Source organism: Tupaia chinensis, unplaced genomic scaffold (genome assembly GCF_000334495.1).
Source record: "Tupaia chinensis unplaced genomic scaffold, TupChi_1.0 Scaffold144262_1, whole genome shotgun sequence".
Lineage (NCBI taxonomy): Eukaryota > Metazoa > Chordata > Mammalia > Scandentia > Tupaiidae > Tupaia > Tupaia belangeri.
Genome location: NW_006204120.1, coordinates 1393183 through 1411300, shown reverse-complemented (window position 1 = coordinate 1411300; position 18118 = coordinate 1393183). Strand labels below are relative to the sequence as shown.

Here is an 18118-nt window from a genome sequence, read left to right as displayed (position 1 = left end):
AGTTAGATTACTTATGATATTGTGTGATCAACAAAATGTTGGGGGAAAAGGAATGGAAGACAACTGTATATAGCAGAGATAGTGTAATAAGAGAGTGGGAAAGGGCAGAGGGTCAAACATGGGGTAAAAAACATATATATACATATACATATGTATGAAAGTAGAAATGGAATATTATTGATGATAGCATGCATGATTATTCTAGATGGGAAACCACATTTAGTATGTTGTGATGATGCTCAGGGAATGAATGTTAAGTAATTAAAAAAAAGTTGCAGGAGAAAAAAATAAAACAGTAAAACTGTTCATATCAAAATTTAAAAAAATGCATATTTGATGACTGCAGTAAGCTATATAACCCCAGCTGGGTACTACTTTATAATATATTCATTCTACTCACTGAGGTTTATGCCTAAAGTCAGACTTGGGTTCATGTATAGGTATATATCAGCTATGCTAGCTATTTGATATATTTAGACTAATTAAGTTCATTAGTAAATCAATTAAATGGGAGGGAAGTCATAGAAAGCAACCATGGATACCAGAGACAATGTGGGAGGAGGGCGGGACATGGCAGAGGGTGAGGGATAGGGAATCAAGGATGGCAAAATGAAAAACAAAGTATACAAGACATAAGAATTGGAAAATTATTTGCTGATAACATGTATGTTGATGTGCTTGATTGAGCCAATACACAGTGTATTTTGGATGGAAAATTCATCTGTATGCTATAATGATGTATAGTGAATTAATGTAAAAAAAATAAATAAATTTAAAGAGGAAAAAAAAAAAAGGGACTTGAGAGAGTTCCCTCATCCCTTCTGCAGTGTGGGAACTCAAGAAGATGGCCATCCTTTAAACCAGAATTGAGCTCTTCTGGACATTGATTCTTAGCTAGAAGGCTTCCCAGCCTCCAAATATGATAATTAAATTTCTTTATTTTTTTATTTTTAAAGAGGTTTTTGGCTTAGGGTGCGTGTGCTTGCCAGAGAAAAAGATAGAGACAGACAGTGAGAGAAGAGTGAGAAATAAATCCCTGGGGCGATGGCCAAACTGCAGTCCCCTTTCCTCCATTCTCCTCTCAGGGTTTTGGGCATGCACACACACACACATGGCCAGTGTGATTTTCAAGCCACTGAATCCAGGACGTAAACCATAGTTTGCCATGCTGGAGTTTAATGACATAACTGCTATGCTATCTGCTGGCCCCAAGAATTAAATTTCTGTTGTTTGTAAGTCAACCCAAACTATGGTATTCTGTTAGAGAAGACTGAATGAGCTAAGATACAGTGTACCCTGGGCCTCCCTACCACTTTATTTTTTGAAAAAGAGGGAAGTGTGTCATTTGTCACTGATGCTCTGTAGAGTATGATTACTTAGGAGATTTTTTTTTTCCTCCATACAAATGAGCTTCCTTAATGTTCAGTAAAAGCACATACTTTCTCTGATTTTTTTTCTGGGGGGAATGTTTTCTGACATAACTTTTTTTTTTAAGATTTTTTTTGCATAGGGCGTGTGCACCCTCTGGAGAGAGAGAGAAAGAGAGAAGGAAGTAAGAAATCATCCACTGGGGGGATGGCCATGCCACAGTCTCTTCTCTGTTCTTCTCCCAGGATTTGGGTATACATGCACATGTGGCTGGTGTGATTTTCAAGTTGCCAGGTCTGGGACTTGAACTCAGTTGGCCATGTGGGAGTCTAGCACCTCAACCACTACATCACCTACTGATTCCTTTGACATAAGTTGCATCACTGGAAAAAGAAGGAAAATATAAGGTTACTCAATAGCCTTACAATCCCATTAGAGAACCAAACTTGAAAACCTAGATGAAATACAGGCCCCGTAATGATTTGTTGGTTATCATGTCAATGACAAACATGATAGTTGTATAAGAGAAATGCTTCTTTTGGAAACAAAGGTACTAGGGTTTTTTTTTTTTTTTTTTTTTTTTTTTTTTTTTTGGGGGTTTTTTTTTATGGGGCCTAGGTTTTTGCTATAGGGCACGTGCGCTCGCCAGACAAAGAGAGACAGAAAGCGAGAAATCACCCCCCCCAGGGGGGATGCCATGCCACAATCCTTTCTCCTCCGTTCTCCTCTCAGGATCTTGGGCACACATGCACATGCGCCAGGCGTGAGTTTTAAGCCACTGGGTCCAGGACGTGATCCGCGGTCAACTACATGGGAGTCCAGCGACATAGCCATTACACTAACTGCTGGTCCCTGGAGTTTTATGTTAGGAAAGAAACAAGTAGTCTTTTGCTAGCGTTTTCTAGTTTAATTTTTGTAGGGGGGGAATATCATAGAGAGTGAAACTTTAGTGTTTTAATTATTTTCAGAATGATTTCAACCTTCTCTGAACCTCTGAGGGTTTCTGACTAAACTTTATAATGTGTTTTGTGAGGGAAATAAACATGTGGTGCACTGTTTAGTTTTATTTGAAATCATCTTTTGCTCAAAAACTTCAGGGAAAATTAAAGAAAGATTTGAGTGTGTGGACCCTTCAAAGGTTTTCATAAGCTTGCGATTTTTACAATGCATTAACTGGGACCAGTAGATGGCCTAATGGTTATGTCTCTGGACACCCATGTAGGTGACCATAGTTTGAATCCTGGACCTGGTGACTTGGAAGTTCATGCTGGGCACGTGTGTATGCATTCCTAAAATCCTGAGAGGAGAATGGAGGAGTAGGGATTGCAGCATGTCCATCCCCCTGATGGGTGATTTTTCACTTTCTGTCACTCTCTCTCTCCGTCTCTCCAGCGAGCACCCATGCTCTATAGAAAAAAATCTCAAATAGGTTTAAACTAGACTGATTTAATATAATTTGCCATATCAATTTTATAAAGAAAAATCACATTATTATATTCTGATAAAATATTTATTCAAATTCAACATTAATTCATTATAGTAATTCTTACTATACCAAAACTCACAAAAGTTTTCTCTATTTGAAAAGTCTACAGTATGGTTTATATATGTGCAAGCCAAATCTACAGTCTAAAGCATGTGCGCTGTGTCGAGTCATTGTGGACTCACTTCAGACCCGACCATGCCATTCAACATTTAGCCACTCACTTTCTCTAAAGTTTCAAAAAACACCTGATTAAAAACAAGAAAAATAAATATTTTGTTTTATTTTGAAAACAGAGTTTCTATAAAGATTAGATTAATTATCATTATGATTTTAATTTGTTAATACTGCTTCAAAGAGTATCAGTCTGTAACCTGAGTGCAAACTTGGCAAAGAAGGGACAGATTGAGAAGGCTGCATGGTCAGATGGAGAAAAGCTGTAGGCCTAGCTGTGAAAGATTAGCTAGTGCTCAGAGGACCGGTGGCTGTCATGGGTCCAGGGAGACTGGGTCATGAGACCAGGAAATAAAGTTCACTGAGAGCCAGAGCTATTGTCCGATTGGAGCACAGAAGCTGAGCACCCTTAGGACATCTTCTGCTAGAAGGTATGAGTGGGGACTCTGCCTCCCAGCAGCTTGGCCTTAGGTCAGACTCTGGTCAGGTACTGGAGTTGCCTTATGTACCCCCTAAGACTCAAGCCAAACACAGTAGTGTTTCTTCCACTCCTTAGTTCCAATCAGCAATAAGCTAGGAATGTTCTGTCTATGGTTTGTCGTCAAGAGAAGAGAGAAGAAACACTGATTTTCAGCAGTTTCTTCTACCTGGTTCAATACGTTGGATATAGTGTCTCATATCATGGGGTCTTTTAAAATTTAACTTGAAAGTTTATTAATTTCCAGTGCAATATTTTGATATAGTTGTCCCACATCACAGAAACAATACCCAGCACTACATAGAAAATAAAATAGCTATTATCACAGTCATCATTATTACCTCTGTACATTTCCTGTATTTCCCAAGCCACTTCATCCTGGGGATAAAAACAAATCACAGTAACATTTGCAAAGCAGCATTTCTTTGGCTCCAGCTAGCTCTCTTGAATTCCTCCTAAATAGCTCTGGAGTCTCCAGAGAGTGTTTCACATGCTTCCTGTGAATGAATCTTCTTGATTACTGCTAATCGCCTGTAAGCTTATTTCCCATCCATCCTGGGGAAGGTTTCTAGTTGCTGCACCCCAAAATGTGGTCCTTATGCCATTGCTAACTGGGAGTTATAGCTTTTACTGACAGCCACCCAAGACGACAAGCCTTACATCTAGAGCCCTTAGTGTAGCCCATGAGTGAGTGTCATCTCACATACTTGTTCAAATGCTGTGGGACAAGCGCTGCTAATGTCTTGTATTGCTAGTGCCCCACTGAGATTTCAAATAAACTATTATTTTTGTTGTTGTTGTTTCTAACTCTATACTTATTGTCATTTCTGTGCCTAGGATTCCTGCGTGCCCATTAGAGTGGTCTCTCAGTATTCTAACATGTGCTGTTTTCAGCATTATTTCTTTTTTTCTGGCATCATTGTTCCTTGTCCTATTAGCAAATTGTTCCTTGTTACTCCTTTTCCTTTCACTCCTCTCTTAGGAGCCTCCTTGGTCTCTCATGTTAATTGGTCCAAAGAGAGTCCACTCACAGCTCTCCACATGTATCAGATACTCAGACTCGGAGGACAAATAGAGCATCAGCTCAGATATAAACAAGAATACTACTCGGACTGCCTTCACAAAAGGGTGGACAGCTTGACGCTTTTTAACAATTGGATCTTAAAAATACTCCTTCCCAAATATATAAGTTTGTGAGTGGCCAGAATAATAGAGCAAATGTTATGGAATGTGATGCTGTATGTTAATGGCAGAGAGCTGTCATCTAGACACTTCTGTGCCTGCTTTATCATTCTGGTTTGGAGTGCATATTTTTCTAGAAGAAGAGTTTATACAGTTGAGAAACCATGGAGTTGTTTTTTTTGTTTTGTTTTGTTTTCCTTTTAAAAATGAAACTCTGCTTTCTAAACAGTCCAAAAACTAATTATCTTATATCTTATTATGATTTAAACCCTCTTAGCAAAATATGGGATTTTTGTATTACATGCAAGTAAATCAGCAATAAATTTCTGCAAAGCAAATACTGTAAACTTTTCTATGCAAGAGAACCAAATTCCTTAAAAGCAAGGCTAGTTACCTGCTTCATTAAGAAACATGAGTGCAAACAAATTTTATGAAAAAATTATAGAAAGCAATTGGCTAGAGAGTGATTACAGAGGTTAATCTGTGTACTAATTGGCTTGTTTAGGACGTACCTCCAAACCAGATTCACCAATCATTTCTAGTTTAAGTAAATGATGCAGCATTATAGCAATTAAAACCTGATTCATTTTTCCACAGTGTTTCTACATTAACTTAAAAATAATCATTTGGGTTTAATCCAAATCAACGAAAAATATACAGCATCTAAATGAAGCTTTTACCTTTCAAGTAATTTTTTCCTGTTGCTGAACGCATAGAACAGTGTAAGACAGAACCTCATTTCTGAACTGCAGAGCTTAAAGGATATTCTCCTAAGGCATCTACCTTTCTTACAGTACCTATTTATTTATGCTACAGGCCATTATTCTAGTGAATGTGACACTGCAGTCATTCTTACAGTTACAAATTATAATGTGTATGTGCAAATTATAACTTTCCTACACAGAGCAAGGAACAGCGCTGTATCCAGAGATAGAAAAAGGATAAGTAAAAGTCACTTGATACAATAAGGCAAATAAATCATGAAGAATTTTTTCATGGGGGGCATTTCCTTTCTTGAAAGATGCATAGTTGTGCTAAATTAAGACTTTCTAGCTGACAAATGCCAAAAATGCCATGGGGATCAGGTAACCTGATAGTATGTGCTCACCATATGCTCTTCAGCGGCTGAAACTTTAATCCTGAATTTTGAACATGGTGACATTTTCAACCTTGCCACCTTTCTGAGGTCCACGTATGGTCATTCCACTTGCATGCATGCTGCTTTTTCTTTCTTGTGGGAGCAGGTCTGCCACAAACTGTCTCAGGTACCAAAGTATTCTGGGGTCAGATGGAAGGGAGAAGCAGCAGAGAAGCAGAGAATGAGACCCACAATTAGGGCAAGTATTGCTTTCTTTCATCCTGGAGGCAAAGGAAAAAATGTGACTTACTGAGTGGCAGAAGAGGTTTTCTAGTGTATTTTTGCTTAGCTGGGTATGTCTCTGAGCTCCTTGGTGAAAGGTTCCAATTCTTTTTTTTTTTTTTTTTTTTTGAGAGTTTTTTTGTTATAGGGCACATGTGCTCGCCAGAAAGACAGAGAGAAACAGAAAAATAGAAAGTGAGAAAATACCTCCCAGGGGGGATGGCCATGCCACAATCCCCTCTCCTCCATTCTCCTTTCAGGATCTTGGGCATATGTGCACACGCACCCGGCATAAATTTAAGCCGCCAGGTCTGGGTCTCGAACTGTGGTCAACTACATGGGAGTTCAGTGACATAGCCATTACACTAACTGCTGGTCCCAACAGGTTCCAATTCTTTATTCCTTCCTTTATTTTCAGGTCCAAACACAGTATCAGGCACTTAGTAGCTATTAAGTGTTTGATGATGATGGCAGCAGCTAACATTCACTCACTAAACATTTTAGATGTATTATATAATGTAATTTCCATGATAATTATGCAAGGAGTCATTTTCTCCATTCATAGATAAAGTGTGGAGAGTTTAAGTTCCGCTCTAAGTCACACAACTGGTAAGTGATGGAGCCAGGCACAAGTCTCTCTGATAATGAAAACTGTACAAGAGTGCAAATAATTGAATGAGCTATTGAGTAAGAGAATCCATGGACCCAGAAGCATGTGTTTTGAATTATATGAGGGCAGGATTTCTCAGCCTACTGACACTTTGAACTGGACAATGCTGCACATTTTTGTGCAGGCTGTCCTGAGCATTGTAGGATGTTTAGCAGTGTTCCTAAATTCTACCCACTAGTTGCCAGTGGCATCCCACCCTGACCCCCTACCTCAGCTGTGACAACCAACAATGTCTCTAGAAATTGCCAAATGTCTCCTAGAAGGCAAGAGTATTGCCAGTTGAGAAGTAGTAAACTGAGAAGGCCACGTAGGCATCTGTACCTTAGGAGCACTCATTTCTACTATGGTCCTCTAAGAATGCTATTATTTGTTAGACCAGCAGATGGCCTAGTGACTAAGTCTCTGAACTCCTACATGGTGGACTGTGGTTTGAGTCCCAGACCTGACGGTTTGAAACTCCCTGCAGGCACATGTGCATGCATGCCCAAGATCCAGAAAATAAAATGGAGAAGGGACTGTGGCATGGCCAAACACCGTGGGGGCGAGTGGGGGGGAGATTGTATTCTCTCTTTCTATCTCTGCAGCAAGTGCACATGCCCTACAGAAAAAAATCTGTCTCTTAAAAAGGATACTATTTGCTGAGAACATCACTTTCAGCCACCCCTAGAAGACCTGGATTAGATGCATTTACATTACTCAATCTGAGGCTATTCCTCTTTTTATCATCTAAAAGTTAGGGGATAGGATGGAGAACAATTTTATTTTTTCCTCATTGTTCTTTCTATTGTAGGAGTGAAAGAGGGCAAAAACATTATGCCTGGAAATTGATCAGGATTTGTACATGGCCTAGGTAAGCACTTTCCTATTCTGGAAAAGGAAAAGACTATACATTTAAAAGTAAGGCTATGGATGAAGGCTGTTATAGTTGTGGGAAGAGTGTTAACCCAGTGTTGGCCAGCCATAGTAGGGCTTACCCTTGAGAACACAAGCCTGTAACCCAGGTACTATCATCCTTGGCCCAAAGGAGGGCCAAGGGAAGAGGACTCATGTGGATTGTTACATACTCACTACTTTAGTTTGGATAATGGCTTGTCTTCCAAAGTTTCATGTTCTGGAAGCTTTGAGTATAACAGCTTTGAGTGGTAGTGAGACCTTAAAGAGGTGAGACCTAAAGGGAGGCGCCATCTTGTCACTTGCGGGCACAGGAGGGAAACAGAAAAGGTGAGATTTTGACTTCTCTCTCCCCCTCCTACCTTCCTTCTTGCTTCTATCAACCATGTTGTGACACAGAACCACCGGCTGGCCAGACAGCAGGTCTACAACTTTGGAATTTTCAGCCACAGAATTGTGACTCAAAACTCTACTCTTTCTAAATCACCCAGTATCAAATATTTCTATTTAGCAACACAATAATAGATGAATACATTCCACTTCTGTGTTTTTTTGAGACCTGTTTGCCGAGAACCCCGTCTGTTTGTGATTGATTCATAAACTAGAAAGGTACATTGTACTAGGACGGTGTGGTTTGATTTACTGTAGACAGAGCTAGTATAGATTTCTGGAGGACAGATTCCACTTTTTCATTTGAAAATTATTAATGAAGACTCTGATAATCATTTTGTACTAATATACAGGATCTATAACACTAGTATTCACAGTTTTAGAATGTGACCATATTGTCATTTAGTTCTATTCTTTTTAGCATTCTGGTGTCGATGCCCTGGACTATTTAAAATGGGTGCTCAATGCCTCTATAACAATGAAAATTCCTAAGTACTTCAGAATACATTTTAGGAATATGGTCTGGCTTAAAGTTACTTAGGTGGGCCCCCTAGATCATTTAAATTTAATGAGGCTAACTCTATATATATTTAATTTGTTAAAAAGTAATATCAATGCATAAAAGAATGACATTTTATGGAACTTGTGTGCTTTAGAATTCTGGAAAGACTTTTTGTTAAATTCTAGATGAATCAAAAAATCAATTAATCAGTATATATAATCTGGTTTAAGAAAAATCTGGATTTATAAAACATAAACTGGGCCATGAGATCTTCATACTATAAATACATTCTTAACCTTGTTAAGGAAGGAAGGAAGGAAGGAAGGAAGGAAGGAAAAGAAAAGAGAAAGGGGGTGATTTCAGTAATTCTTCTGGGCCTGCTGTGGCCTAGTAGCTGGGATGGCTGGCTTCCACGTGGTTGACCGTGTGGTTTGAATCCCAGACCTGTGTCTTGAGAAACACATCAGGCACATATTTACGCATACATGTCTAAAGCCCTAAAAGGAGATAGAGGTGGAGGAGATGGGATTGCAATGTGACCATTCCCCATTAGAGGTGCTTTCTCACTTTTTCTGTGTGTGTGTCTCTCTGTCTCTTTAAGGTAAGTGCACATATTCTCTGGTAAAATTTAAAAACAAAAATGAAGCAAGATACAATGAATTAAGCGCCTTGAGCCAGGGATTTAGACAGGAAGGGAGTAGGGTAACAAAAATAAGGTTCTCAGGACTTAACTTGTTTGAATATCTATCAAAAATGAAGACAAATGTATGTTAAACTTAATGTGAGCTAAAAGAAAATATTATTTACCTTACTGAAATAAATTTGTATTTTAACTTCTTTAAACATGTATCTGTGGAAATCTGTGTTTTCTAGAGAAACCTGACAAATGGGAGGGAGAAGATTTCAGGAGAGTAACCATAGTTGTGTGGAGTTGAGGAAACTCTAGCCATAGGTCCTTTTCTTCAATCTGCCCTACTCCTAGGTGAAGGGTATGATGACCAAGATCTGCAGCTCCTATTCCAAAATCAGGTCACTAACCACTGCTATAAACCTTTTACAGTGGCCTGTAGGATTTATTTAGTGGTCCTAATTTTCAGGAAATGCATATTCTGTGGTTGAATAAATTAAGACATATTCATAAAGAGTCCACTATGCTTTCAATAAAAGTGCTGTTATAAAACAGCATTTCCTCAAATTTATGATCTGAGGACTTTTTGTTCTTTTAAAATCTACTGGGAGATTCTAAGGAGCTTTCATTCATATGATTTATATCTATCAGTATTTAATGTATTAGAAATTAAAATGGTAGGGGCCAGCAGGTGGCATGGTGGCTAAGGGCACTGGATTCCCACATGGCTGACCATGGTTCGAGTCCCAGACCTGGCAACTTGCTTTCTCACTGTCCCTCTTTCACTCTATCCCTCTCTGGTCAAATTAAAATAAATAAATAAATAATGTTAAAATAATTCTTTTAAAAAAATTAAAATGGGAGGTAGACACTAGTGCAGCAGTAAAATACAATGCTCCACAGGGCTCACCCACATGGAAAGGTTCTGGATCTGTGTCCTGAGACCTCCCTAAATATCCCAGGCACTCTTGTGCCCACGTTTCTGCACTGGCTGAAATTAGAGGTGGATTGTGGCATCAAGACCCTGTTGGGGATACTGTCTCTCTTTCTCTCTCCTGTTTCTCTCTTTCTCTGTCTCATGAAAAAAAGAAACTTTAAAAAAAAGCTCCTAAAAAACAAAATAGAAAAATTTAATATAGCCTTGTATTTGTACATTTAAATGTAACAATAAACACATTATATATTAACATAAATAAGACACTGTTTTGAAAATAGGTGTATTATCGAAAAATTTTTAGCAAGGTTGTATTTCACATTGTTGCAAATCTCTTTCATTTTACTTGACTGGCTTAATAAAGGATGTCTGGATTCTCTCATCTGTGTCACTCTTCAATCTGTTATGATATGTTTCAGTTGAAGATTAAAAAGAAAATCTAGCCCCACAAATATATGTATTGTAAAGGGAGGAATATTTTCATAGTCTTTTCAGATAATGGAGGAATCTGTTCTTTGATATACATTAAAACTTAAAAACTGTCTTGATTCTGTCTAAGCCTATAGCAGTTTTATCCACTATTGCTCTTGCCCTGTCAGTACAAATGTCAACACAGTAAAAAAAGCAAATAACATTTTGGTATTATAGTGAAACAGATATGACCTCCTAGATCCCAGTAAAGGATACCAAGGATGCTTCAGGGGTCTGCAGACCATACATCAGTAACCACTAATTTAGAAAAACACTTTATTTTTAATTTTTTAATTAATTATTTTCTTTTATTTATTATCATTTTAATTTGCTATAGGGCACATGTGCTCGTGAGAGAGAGAGAAAATAAGAAAGCAAGCTGCCAGTACTAGAACTTGAACCATGGTCAGCCCTGTGGGAGTCTAGCTCCTTAATGACTATGACAACTGCTGGCTCCTAGAAAAACATTTTAAAAAGTGGAAAAAGTAAATGGTGTATTGTCACGTGATATAAAAACAGAATTGTTATTAATATTATAATTTTAAAATTATATATACATATACACACACACGTACACACCAGAGTTTGTTTATTTTTAACACCTATTATGCCATGAATGCATAAATGCATAGGTAATAGGTTCCAGCAGCTCAGGCTCCTTTCCATTGGCTCTTTTTTTTTTTGGAGAGGTTTTTGCTATAGGGGACGTACACCCGCCAGACAGAGAGAGACAGAGAGACAGAAAGCGAGAAATCACCCCCCAGGGGGGATGGTGCCACGCCACATTCCCTTCTCCTCCATTCTCCTCTCGGGATCATGGGCGTACACACACACGCGCCCGGCGTGAGTTTAAGTCACTGTGTCCGGGACTCAAACTGCGGTCGAATACATGGGAGTCCAGCGACATAGTCATTACGCTAACTGCTGGTCTGTCCTTTCCATTGGTTCTTACAAAGTGTGCTTCTCTGGGTGGAGCAGGCTGGCACTTCAGTTGAACCCAGGTACCTTTCTCTTTGGCTTCCTTCTATTATTGATCATTTTCACTCACATGTTTTAGGAAGTTATCTCTACTCTTAGAATGTCTAACATGCTCAGTATGCAAATATATTGCCAAAGGAACTACTTTATGTTTTCTAAAAGGCCTAGAGAACATATATTGGGTGCCTCTCCTTTTTCCCTTTTTGTTATATTGGAGGATTACTGAAAAATAGCAGTTCTGCCCAAAAGGAAGCTAAATTACATATTTTTAAATGAAAAATATGTATAATAAAGCAAAAACTGGAAAAATATATACTAAAATGTTAAACTGAATAGAAAAATTTTATCATATCACTTTTTCTTTAATTTTTTTATATTAGGTCATCACAAAAGTATGATGCATTTTTGCATAGAAAAATACTTCATGTGCATTAAAAGAAAGTAACTACCTTTGGGAGAAAAAAAAGAAAGAAAAAATATATCATGACTTTGCAGACAACCCAATACATTGAATCATTACAGCTTGCCAAATGAATTTTCCCAGCATAGATACACTGTGTTTTTTTATATTATTTAATTTCTGACTAAAAATATTACAACATAAAGTTACTAGGTATTTAGTTTGTAACATGTTGAAAATTATGCCTAGCATAGTAGTGCTTGCTAGATACTGCTACTCAGGATGCTGAAGCCACGTGGGGAAGCCCAAAATGAATTTTCCCAGCATAGATACACTGCGTTTTTTTTATATTATTTAATTTCTGACTAAAAATATTACAACATAAAGTTACTAGGTATTTAGTTTGTAACATGTTGAAAATTATACCTAGCATAGTAGTGCTTTCTAGATACTGCTACTCAGGATGCTTAAGCCACGTGGGGAAGCCTGGGTCCAGTTCTGGGCCCAACCTAAAAAGCTTCATCTGAGGCCCATCTGTATTGGTGGCTCATGCTTATAATCCCAGCTGGGAGACTGAGGCAGGTGGTTTGTGACATAGGAAAATCTTGTCTGTAGGGAAAAAATTAAAAACTGGCTTGTGTTATTGCTATTTCTACTACTTTTCACTTCTTTTGTATTTATATTTTGCATGGTATAGAGTAGTACAATTTGTTTTTACACTTATTATTTCATTAGAACTTTCCCAGATTGTACATAGCCAAGAAACTTTCATTTTAATTGTATATAAAATATTAGCACTCTTATTCCTGGTACAAATTATCACTTATGTGGACATGAACTGACTAATCTAAATGGTACCCAATGATATTGGTTAATAAATGTTTATTTTCCTAAAAAGGAGTAACTTATTTTTCATTAATGGTGTTTTTTAAAAAATGTAACTTTATCATTTTATTAATACTCTAGCAGGTATTTTTTGAGAGTTTTTTTGCTATAGGGTGTGTGCCCTCACCAGAAAGACAGAAAGCAAGAAATCACCCCCCAGGGGGATGGCCACACCGCAATCCCTTCTCCATCCTCACCCACCCCATCCCGGGATCTTGGGTATGCATGCACCCACGCCCAACGTGAGTTTAAGCCACCAGGTCCGGGATTCAAACTGCAGTCGACTACATGGGAGTCAAATGATATAGCCATTATGCCAACTGCTGGTCCCAATGCTCTAGCAGTTTTAGATTTAGTAAATTCCTGTTTGTTCTTAAAGGTTTAAAAATAGCCAGAAGTACTTTCAGTTTAGGCACAATTTTGTTTAATGCTTTTTTTTTTGTTGTTCTCTAACTACAATATTTAACTTTTAAACCTGGTTCGTATATGCAACTTGGGTGGGGCTAACAGGCGAAGGTAACTATTTTCAAATTCTCATGTTATACTAAGTCTGCATAGAAGAGATTTTGCTTGCTATCATTTGGTTATAACCATTTTCCAAGCTATATAATTTTCTTTTTTGGCATCATTTGCATGATGATTTCTAGGTGAAGGAATCTTAACACAGGTAGATGCACAGGCATTCCCAGGTGGGTTCCTATCAGAGGTGATAAGGAGGAAACAATAGAATGGCCGCCACCTTTCCTTTGTACAGCATTGGCTCTTCTGGAGAAATTTTATCCTTTCACAAACAAAATCCCCAAAACATCTTGTCTATTCTGATTATATATTTCAGTTATTAACAAGGTCTGTGTCAAGTTTGTTATCTCCAAAGATGATTTATGAAAACTGATAGATAAAAAATACTACTGAGGCTTTGTATAGTTCCTTCCTGTTTGTCCCAAGACAGCCTTCATTCACATTTCACATGAAATACTAGATGAATATTGAAACAGTACATACACACAGGAGAGTCATCCTAACTATCATCACTCATTCAAAGGCTTTCAAGTCAGAGGCAAAACTCAGGCGACTCTGGGTTGGACGAATTACTTCAACAGCTTTACTTATAGCTTGTTTGTTTATTGTTTTAAGAGTCACGAAAACAATTGTTAGTATATTGACTTTTTAAAGTTGATTAGGCCCTGAATACATTTGACCTAGGTTTAAATCTAGCTCTTCCACTTGTAGTAGTATCCTTTGGGAAAGTTACATACCCTCATTTTGTCAATAACTTTACCTGCAAAATGGCCATAATGGTTTCTATGAGGATTAAGTGAGTCAATACATGTAAAATATTTAAAACAAGCGTGGTCCAAACCACAATGGCACAAGCAATAGGGGCACACCTACACAGTATTGAAAACCATGGGAGAAGGCTCTGGGTCTGTGTCCCAGGATGATGTGTACATGCTGGGTGTGTCTGCATGTACCTGTGAGCCCAGCTGGCTGCAGGGCTGGGGAGAAGACTGCAGCATGAAAAGCTATGTGCCTCTCTCCATGTCTCCTTTCTCTCTCTCAGGAAATCAATAAATGAAAATGTTTAATAATATTTAAAATAAGCAGAAATTTCAATATGTATTAGCTACTTTTATTCATGTTATTATACTTCTTTACTTTAAAAAAGCACACAATAATGTTAAACAATGCACCACATTTCTGCAATGAGCAAGCTAAATTAAAATGCTGTCTTAAAGTACATGTAAGTTGGAAGTCAAGTTATGCATACACTAGTCTCATTAAAGGGTGTTTTACATGGAAGAGAAAACTATGCTGCTCAGATGTTATAAATAAGGACATAGCAAAAAATATGGAGGTTGAGAGATCTGAAGACATAGTGGTGGACAGGATCAATATGAATGCTAGTGATGGTAAGGGAAGAAAGTGGTTGGTAGAAAGTGGGTGGTGGATGTGGAAAAAAATAAAGAAAAAGGATTATAAATGACAAACTTTTGTTTATAAGAGAAAAACAGATCAAAACTCTTTTACCCTTTTATTTTTTTGTTTCGTCTGGAATAGTTCACAATAGTGTGTATCTGTTCATTTATCTGTCATCAAAAGAGCACTTCGCCTGAAAGAAAAGACTGACAAGTGTGCAAAGTGTTTACAATCATCTGTGAAACTTTTATCATTAATTAGTATCTAAGTTACTATAAATATCACCTGTATTTTTGATACTCATACAATAAATTGCAACAGAAATTTATTTTGCCCATGTTTTCTGAATGAACTGGATAAAGTTTTCATTGGAAAACAAACGATTGCCACCTGTAAAAAAATATTAATATATTTTTAAAACTATATGGAAAATAGGTGAATAAATCCATGGCTTTATTTTCCAGAGGTTAACTGTTGAACCAAATGATAAAAATAAACTTTTATATAGGAAATGTAAAAAAAGAAAAGGAGATGAAAATGTTAGAGTCAAAGAACAAGAAATAGAAACTAGAAAGAAAACATGAAATGTCCAACCTTAAAGAGAAAAATCAATGGAGTGACTAAATAATAAAATCAATAATGCTGAATGCCATAATGGAGATCTAGGAAGTTACGGCACTCCTCTCAAAATGCAAAGCAATGAGACAAAAGATTCAAAGCAAGAGAAAAAGTGGAGCATGGAAAAATCAATCCAGGAGGTCAAATGTTTATTTTCCAGGAGTATTAGAAGAAAGGAATTGAGGAAATAAATAAAACAATTATCAAAGGAATCATCAGAGGAATACAGAAGATAATTTCTCCAAATCGAAGATAGACTTGAGTCTTCAGATTAAATCAGTGAACCAATTTTCCAGCTCAATGAAAGAAAAAAAACCTATACCTAAATGCATGTTAATGAAATTTCAAAACTCCTAAGATAAACAAAAAATCTTGACTGTTTCCAAGGTCGGCAGAAAGAAAAATGGTACCTAAATATGAAAGAACATTCTGTTAGTAGACTTCTTCCTAGCTACTTTGGCTTCTGCAACCCAATGAAGCGTAATTCTTTAAAATTTCCATAGAAATTATTTTGAACCTGGAAATTTCAAACAGGAAGGTAAAATACTTTTAGAGGTGCAAAACCTTCTGAAACAAGTAACTTACAGATCTACTACAGCAAAATAAAAAATAAATATTCAAGGGCAGGATAAGAGAATTTTAAAAATGAGCAATAATAATTTTCAAATTCATTCATAGTCATTATGGAATTTTATATTATAAAATAGCAAAGTAATTGTACCTAATAGACCAACAATATTCAGTGTTGGTAAATTTGGGAAATAGACACTCTCATGTATATAATTCTTTTTTTTTTTTTAGAGGTTTTGCCTTAGGGCACATGAGCTCACCAATGAGAGAGACAGAGACAGTGAGAGGGAAAGTTAGAAATCACATCTTGTGGGCGGATGGCCATGCCACAATCCCTTCTTCGCCATTCTCCTCCTGGGATCTCGGGAACACACACACACACACACACACACACACACACACACACACACACACACACACACACACACACACACACACCTGGCATGCTTTTCAAGTCACCCTGCCCAGGACTTGAATCATAGGAGGCCATGTGGGAGTCCAGCAACATAATTGCTCTGCCATCTGCTGGCCCTATACTTTTGATGAGATAATAATTTAGTGTATCCTTTTTTAGTTTGGCAGTGTATATTACTATTTAAAATGTATGATCCATTTGATCCAACAATTCTAGTTCTAAGTTTTTTTTTTAAGACAGTAGCCCTTTGTAAAGATGGATAGTGATAAATGTAAATATATGCACACACACGTATATATACACATACATATACACACATGTATATATATACATATACACATGTATATATACATATATACGTATGTGTATATATACGTGTGTGTGTGTGTGTGTATGTATGTGTATATATAGAGCGAGAGCGGGAGAGAGAGGCAATAGCCCTATGTATTCCAAAGGTTTGTGCTAAGGGCTACAGTGTACAAGGGGATGACTAGGGGAATTGGGGGAAGAAGCATCTCTCCAGTCTTCTGCACCATTTACACTACTTAAGCAATTATTTTAAGTGCCCAAGAATTCAGAAGTAGGGCGGGTTCTGAAGTTTGCTCAGAGGCTTCTTCTAAAAAGGAGACTGAGCCTGACCTACTTTTATAGGAAACACACTCACATGATTAACAGAGGAAAGGTTAAGTTGAATCTACTCCAAATTTAAGAGAATCAAAACATTCAGTTTTGAGCTGAAATTAAGCTTAGAAAATTTCAACCCCCAAAAAAACCCTTTTGGAAAATTATGACAGAGTGAAAATTGGATTATAATGGAAGTCTATCTACTCTATAATTTTATGGTTTCCCAAACAGAATATCACCTCACTTTGCATTGTGTTTGCTTAATTAGATGTTTGAAATATAGAAAACAATATTTAGAAGAAAGCAGAAACATAGTTTTAATGAGACTCAAACAGCATAAAAAGAAAAGATAAATTCAGGTGTCTTTATATTTTAATCATACAAATAATAATTCAGATATAGAAAGTGAACTGGCTTTTATAGCTTTCCATCAGTCAGATCATTTATTACATATATCATATCAGACTTTTCTTCTTGCAAGATGCGTTAGGCTAAATTCAGTAACAGAAGACAAAACCAAAAAAATATACTTTTAGATTTCTCCTCAGCTGAGCTAAAATTAGCTATGTGATAAGCTGTACACAAATAAAGGATTTAGAAATAGAGGCCCCCAAATCAATATATAATAATATATCAGGTAAGTGCTCCTTTTCTTAAGTAACATATTCTAGAATTTTTTTATTTTTTTAAACAAATATTTTATTTTACTTTATTTATTTTAGTTTGACTAGAGAGAGACAGAGTGAGAAAGAGAAAGAGGGAGGGGAAGTGAGAAAGGAAGCTACCAGGTCCAGGACTCAAACCATGATTGGCCATATGGGAGTCCAGTGTCCTTAACTACCATGCCACCTGCTGGCCCCAGTACTCTAGAATCAATCGTTAGAGGAAACAGTATAACTTGGGGTGGGGGAGCAATGGGAGAAATGTGGAATTGAACAAAGGATAGTATAATGGAATTGTGTAGTATTCTGAATGTAAAGCACACAAAATGAGACCTGGCACATAATACCAAGCAAAGTGTACCTGATATTATTTACATAATTTATTTGACAAACTTCTATCCACTGTCTCTATGTGTGAAGAATTACTCTGGATAACTGTTTCATGAGGTTCTTTCCTCCTCAGAAGGGTGGGTCAAACAGAGACACGGGAGATGGAAAGACATGAGTCACTGAGTCAT

At 37.1% G+C, this 18118-nt stretch overlaps 1 protein-coding gene across 7 annotated transcripts in view; it reads left to right on the top strand.

The window, feature by feature from the left end:
• ENOX1 (ecto-NOX disulfide-thiol exchanger 1) overlaps positions 1-18118 on the top strand; it is a 548245-nt gene that overhangs the window by 144447 nt on the left and 385680 nt on the right. For 5 of the 7 annotated variants that reach the window (XM_027767432.1, XM_027767429.1, XM_027767430.1 and 2 more), the window contains exon 4: positions 7506-7565. The exons of the other annotated variants lie outside the window; for them this stretch is intronic. The gene's annotated coding sequence lies outside the window, so the exon portion shown is untranslated. The remainder of the gene's footprint in view (positions 1-7505; positions 7566-18118) is intronic. 7 annotated transcript variants of the gene reach the window in all.